The 6,900-nt window shown below is 39.4% G+C and overlaps 1 long non-coding RNA gene across 1 annotated transcript; it reads right to left on the reverse strand.

Moving 5' to 3' along the window:
* Window positions 1-4,380: 4,380 nt before the first annotated feature.
* LOC107787945 (uncharacterized) lies at window positions 4,381-5,763 on the reverse strand. Its single transcript, XR_001648512.2, has 2 exons — window positions 5,281-5,763; window positions 4,381-4,643 (listed from the first exon to the last, which is right to left on the reverse strand). It is a non-coding gene; the product is annotated as an uncharacterized LOC107787945 (long non-coding RNA).
* Window positions 5,764-6,900: the final 1,137 nt, after the last annotated feature.

Here is a 6,900-nt window from a genome sequence, read left to right on the forward strand (position 1 = left end):
CAACAAGGAAATAGCAACTAGGGGAACAACAATCACAATTGGGGCAATCAGAACAACCAGGGCAACTAGAGTGACAACAACAACAATTGGGGAGGAAACAACAACCAAGGGGGTTGGAATAATGGCAATCAAGGGAATCAGGGGCAAGGCTTTCAAAGGCCTCCGATGTATCAACAACCAAACAACCCACCTCCATTTCTGTCTCAAGGTCCTAGCTCGTCAAATAATGATATGGGAACGATCGAGATGATGTTTGAACAAATGATGAAAAAGAATGCCGACTCTGATGCCCAGTTGGCATCCCATAATACTTCAATCCAAATTTTGGAGGTTCAACTTGGCCAGATTTCTCAATCTTTGAATACTCGCCCTAAGGAGGCTCTACCTAGTGATACGGTAGTAAACCCAAAGGGTGGAACAATAATAGGCATACAATGGCGATGATCACAAGAAGCGGTCGAGGTGGTGATGTGAATACCTCCAAGCAAAAGGAAGTTGTGAGTGATGAGGTTCAAGTGCAAGATGATGATGTTCCTATAGTTGATGAGCAAGCGAGTGAAGAGAATTTGAATACGAAAGTGAGAATTGATATTCATGATAATGAGGTGGAGACTCAAGATGACGTGAACCCATCTAGGGAACACGTAATAGACATACCAGAAATGGTAGTGCCCAAGGCTAAGGCTCCCTTGCCAAGACCTCCTCCACCTTACTCTTAAAGACTGGCGAAGCAAAAGAATGAAAACCAATTTAAGAAGTTTATTAAGATGATGAAAAGCTTGTCAATCAATGTTCCTTTGGTGAAAGCTCTTGAGCAAATGCCGGGTTACGCCAAGTTCATGAAAGACTTGGTGACTTAAAAGAGATCCATGGATTGTGAGACCATCAAAATGACTCATTAAGTAAGTGTAATTGTGAACTCAATGGCTTCAAAGCTTGAAGATCCCGATGCTTTCACCATTCCATGTACCATTGGGAGTGCAGATTTTGGAAAAGGCATTATGTGATTTGGGAGCAAGTATCAATTTGATGCCTTACTCCGTGTTCAAAATGTATTGGTCAACCGAAAGCTACTTCAATGAGATTGTTAATGGTGTATAGAACAATGAAGAGGCCGCTAGGTATTATTGATGATGTTCTTGTTCGGGTGGACAAGTTTATTTTGCCTGCTGACTTTGTGATTTTGGACTGCGAGGTCGACTATGAGGTGCCGATAATATTGGGAAGCCTTTCCTTGCAACTGGGAAAACATTGGTTGATGTGGAAGCAAGGGAGCTCACCTTCTGGGTGGGTGATGAAAAAGTGGTCTTTCATGTGTGCAAATCAATGAGGCAGACGAATAGTACTGAAGTGTGCTCTTTTGTGGATCTTGTCATGGAGGTGATAGTCGATGATACTAGTGCTATAGTCAATGTGGAGGATCCTTTAGAAGCGGTATTGTTGAACCTTGATATGAATAAGGATGAAGGTCGGGTGGAGTGTGTCAATGCTTTGCACGGAATGGGCTCTTATTCTTATGAGCCCCGTAAGCTCTCTTTGGATCTTGAGAATAGAAAGACTCCGCCAACAAAGCCCTCAATTGAGGAACCCCATGTTTTGGAGTTGAAGCCTTTGCCTTCACACCTCAGGTATAAATTCTTAAGCCCTAGTTCAACTTTACCTATTATTCTTTCATCTTGTCTTACTAACGTGCAGGTAGATGCAACACTAGAGGTGCTCCAAAGTAGGAAGAAGGCAATTGGATGAATTTTAGCTGATATTCGGGGAATAAGACCCGCCTTTTGCAAGCACAAGATTATACTTAAAGATGATGCAAAGCCTTCCGTGGAACATCAAAGGAGGTTGAACGAGGCTATGCAAGAGGTTGTCAAAAAGGAGGTGATCAAGTGGTTAGATGTAGGGGTTGTATACCCCATCTCAAATAGTTCTTGGACTTCGCCGGTGCAATGTGTGCCGAAGAAGGGTGGTATAACTGTGGTTACCAATGAGCAAAATGAGTTGATTCCCACCAGGACTGTCACCAGATAGAGGGTGTGCATGGACTACCGCAAGTTGAATAAAGTGACCCGCAATGATCATTTTCCATTGCCCTTTCTTGACCAAATGCTAGATAGACTAGCTGGGCGTGCCTTTTACTGTTTCTTAGATGGGTACTCAGGTTACAACCAGATTTTGATTACTCCGGAAGACCAGGAGAAAACCACCTTCACGTGTCCGTACGACACCTTTGCATTTTCTAGGACTTCTTGGAAGTGTTCGTGGATGATTTCAGTATTTTTGGTGACTCCTTTGATGAGTGTTTGAAGAATCTTGACAAGGTGTTAGCCCAATGTGAAGAGACAAATCTTGTACTTAACTGGGAAAAATGCCACTTTATGGTCGATGAGGGCATTGTCCTCGGCCATAAGATCTCAAAGCATGATATAGAAGTGGACAAGGCTAAGATTGAAGTGATTTCAAAGCTTCCTCCTCCTACTTCAGTCAAGGGGGTTAGGAGTTTTCTTAGGCATGCGGGGTTTTACCGAAGATTCATCAAAGACTTTTCTAAGGTAGTGAATCCTTTGTGCAAGTTATTGGAAAAGGATTCCAAGTTCGTGTTTAATAATGAATGCATGAATCTCAAGTACAAATTGACAACCACTCCTATTATTACCGCACCCAATTGGAGCTTACCTTTTGAGCTCATGTGTGACACAAGTGATGTTGCGGTAGGAGCAGTCTTGGGTCAAAGAGTAAACAAAATGTTTCACCTGGTGTATTATGCAAGCAAAACAATGAATGATGCTCAAGTGAATTACACGATGACGAAAAAAGAGTTGCTAGCAATTGTGTTTGCAATGGAGAAGTTTAGACCTTATCTCATGGGTGTCAAGGTGATAGTTCATACTGACCATGCAACACTTCGTTACTTGATGACAAAGAAGGATTCTAAGGCTCGGTTAATGAGATGGGTTCTATTCCTTCAAGAGTTTGACCTTGAGATTGTTGATCAGAAAGGGAGTGAAAACCAAGTGGCGGACCACTTGTCCCTCTTGGAGGAAGAGGGGAGGCCCCGTGATGGCATCGAAATTAATGATTCATTCCCTGATGAGCAACTCCTCTCTCTATCTGTGAATAGAATGCCTTGGTTTGCTGATGTTGCTAACTTTCTTGTGACCAGCATTATCCCGTGTGAGCTCTCTTCTAACTAAAGGAAGAAGCTTAAACGAGATAGTTTGGACTACTACTGGGATGAGCCTTACTTGTTCAAAATCTGTAATGATGGTGTGATCCGGAGATGTGTTCCGAAAGAGGAGCAAATGAGTATTCTAGATGCTTATCATTCCTCTCCCTACGTTGGTCATCATGGTGGGGCGAGGACAGCTTCAAAGGTGCTTAGCTGTGGTTTTTATTGGCCTACATTATACAAGGATGCAGGTGAGCTTGTGAAGAGATGTGATGAGTGTCAAAGAGCAGGTGGAGTTTCAAAGAAGGATGAAATGCCTCTCACTACTATTCTTGAATTTGACATATTTGATGTGTGGGGCATTGACATCAAGGACCCTTTGTGAGTTCATGTGGCAAAACATACATTCTAGTGGCCGTTGATTATGTTTCCAAATAGGTTGAGGTTGTGGCTTTACCCAACAACGAGGCCCAAAGTGTGGTGGCTTTTCTCAAGAAGAATATCTTTACTCGGTTTGATACTCCTAGAGCAATCATCAGTGATGGGGGTTCTCATTTCTGCAATAAGGCATTTGACACTTTGCTTGCAAGGTATAGTGTCAATCACAAGGTTTTAACCCCTTACCATTGTTATACCCCATTTTAACACGGATCAAATTAGAGTATAACATATTGGTGATTCTTGAATTAATTATTAACTAAAGAGTCGCCACCTACCTATATTAAAAGGTGAGTTAGGGCACCCTAAATTATCTATTATTAACTATGTATGGTCTACTAAACATTAGAGATTCTAAGGTAAGAGTTCGATTAATCTTAAAGAGAAGGTGTAAGGCACTCCTTAAGATCCACATTAAAATGGTTTACCAACCGGACTTAAGTTAATTGATTAATGCTAAGACTTAATGTTATGTCTAAAGAGTTCTACAAGTCTACGTGCATGTAAAAAAGTAGATTAACTTAATAGAAGATTTGGTTAAACTCACGTTTTGCTCATTTTACAAAGCTAATTCCAAAAGTTCAAATAAGAAAACAATTCCATAGTTGAAAAACCAATGTTGTTGTTTAAAGAAAAGGACGACAGTCAATATTTTAAGCACACTTACAGTTCAATTCTAATACCTCAAACCTGAATCAAGCTAACCAAATTCTTAATATCCTTATGTCTAGATGTTATGTTCTATGTGATATGATGAGTACCTCTATTATTATCCATACGTAAACACCTCACTGAATTGATATAGTATCACATAACAATTAAGATTCTAACATATTAAGAAACAACATTGTGATTAACGCAGAAATCAAAAGGACAATTGACTGGCTTCTCCGCCAACATCCCACGCGGGATAATTTTGTTGTTTTATCACTACATCAGCAGTGAGAACGTAAAAAGTGTGCTGAGTCCATGCAGGTATAGTGCTGCAGCGTCGTCGAGTCTCAAAGTGGGACACTTCCGCTCCGGTGTTCATGTGAAACTAAGAAAGAAAGAAAACAAAACAATTAGAAGTGGGACATCTACATCATAAACTTTCATAAGAAATAGCTAAAGTGAAAAAAACATATTGTTATCTAATTTAAAGTCCTAATGCAGGATCTCTAAACCGAAAATAAAAATATGTGATATAACTCCTAAAGCATGACCACCAGTTAGAGGGTGCATCCCACAAAATGAAAGTTCAAATACAATTCTTTCATGGAAAAAAAGAGAAATCTTTATGGACATGGTTCATCGGGCAGTTTTGGACAAAATAACAGAACATCAACAACAAGATTTAGACCACACATGTCTAGGTAAGAGAACATTCATTAGTGCGACGCTTAATAGAAATTCCACTTCAGTAATCTTTCCTATATAACATGGTATCTAAAACATGGAATCAAATTAATTGAGACTGACATAGAGCAAGTAAAATTAGATGGTCACTTCATTGCATATTTATTAATCACGTTTTTTGCCGAAATGTGACCAGAATAACAATAACCTAAGAACTATCTCTTTAGATAAAATAGGAGACCTTAAATCATAACTTCTAGCTATATGAAACAAATAATATCACATTGACAGCAAAAGCAAAAGAAAAATAATAATGAAAAGACAAGAAAAAAACTGACCTTTTATGGGGCAGTGAACTGTAGGCTTTGAGGTCTCAGATCCACTACTGTTCACTACTAAACTGAAATTTAGAACTTGAATGTAAATTGAAGCACGATTTTTTTTTTTTGGTGATTCAAGCCTGGTTTTTACCTGTGCTCAAGCTTGGTTTAGGCTGAAGGTTTTAGGAGTATTTATAGGCGAAATCAATATAGGGTTCGAATTTCTGAGCGAGATTTGAAAATCAAAGAAAAGGGGGTCACGGGTTCGGCTTCAGTCTCTGAATTGTAGCCGTTTGAGAGTCAAATCTCTGAAAAGTGTAGAAGAATCTGATTTATTCAAAAGTTCTTTGGCCTCTTATTCTTGACCAAATCTTGTGATAGAGATGAGAGAGGAAAGCGTTGGAGAGACGTTATGGAGTTACCAAGGTTTGCACAAAAATGGTAGAGCATCCCTCACTTAGGTTTGAAAAGCTTTGGAGTTTGCTAAAAATGGCCATGTGAGATAGATGAACGAGAGAGGGTGACTGCTATAGAGAAAAGGAACTAGGGTTAGGTTTAGTTGGGCTGGCAGCTTTAGATTATAGAAATGCTGGGTTGTTGGGTGTGTTTTCTGGGCTATTGAGGAGTGGGCTTAGAATACAAATGGACTACATTAATTGGAAGAAATTTGGTGGGTCATTATTGGACTAGTTAGAATGACTATGGGCTAGATATATTAGGCCACATTTGAATGACCTTTTTTCTCCTTCAACTAATTTCTTTGGGATTCTTTGTCTTAATAATTTGGACTAAAATTGACCACTTTTAAAACATATATATAGTTAACTAATAGAAAAATCTATTACTGAAATATTTGAAAGCATTACTATAATATTATTTTAAAGTAAAATTATTGAAAAATACTACATAAAATAATATGTCCAAAGTATTAAAAATCAAAAAGCATAAAGAAATTAATTGGAGGAAAAGTAGGACAAATTGGATGTCAACAACCATCCTCAAGCTAGTGGGCAAGTTGAGGTCTCCAACATGGAGATTAAGAGCATATTGTCAAAGACTGTCAATGCAAATGGGACCGACTGGTCAAAAAAACTAGATAATGCTTTGTGGGCTTACAGGACTGCTTACAAGACTCTGATTGGTATGTCTCCATACCGGTTGGTGTTTGGGAAAGCTTGCCATCTCTCAGTTGAGTTAGAGCACAAGGCCATGTGGGCCTTGAGGAAGTTAAATCTTGAATGGGATGTTGCATCAAATCTTCGGGTGGAGCAACTTAATGAGCTTGATGAGTTCCGGTTTCATGCCTATTCTAGCTTGTCCTTGTATAAGGACAAGATGAAGTACTTACATGACAAGTATGCCCGTAGCAAGGAATTCAAAGTAGGTGACTTGGTTCTCTTATTCAACTTCCGGTTACGACTGTCGGGAAAGCTCAAGTCAAAATGGAGTGGACCTTTTGAGGTGGTACTTGTGAGTCCGTTTGGTGCTCTTGATTTGAAAAATTAAATTGGTGAAATATTCAGAGTTCCAGAGTGAAGCACTATCTTGGCAAGTTTGATGATAGTCACGTGGTGGCAATGATCCATCTCAAGTTATTGATGGTAACATGCGTCGTGTCGCGACGTTAAATCAAGCGCT

The sequence above is a fragment of the Nicotiana tabacum genome, chromosome 16 (assembly GCF_000715075.1).
Source record: "Nicotiana tabacum cultivar K326 chromosome 16, ASM71507v2, whole genome shotgun sequence".
NCBI classification, from domain to species: domain Eukaryota; kingdom Viridiplantae; phylum Streptophyta; class Magnoliopsida; order Solanales; family Solanaceae; genus Nicotiana; species Nicotiana tabacum.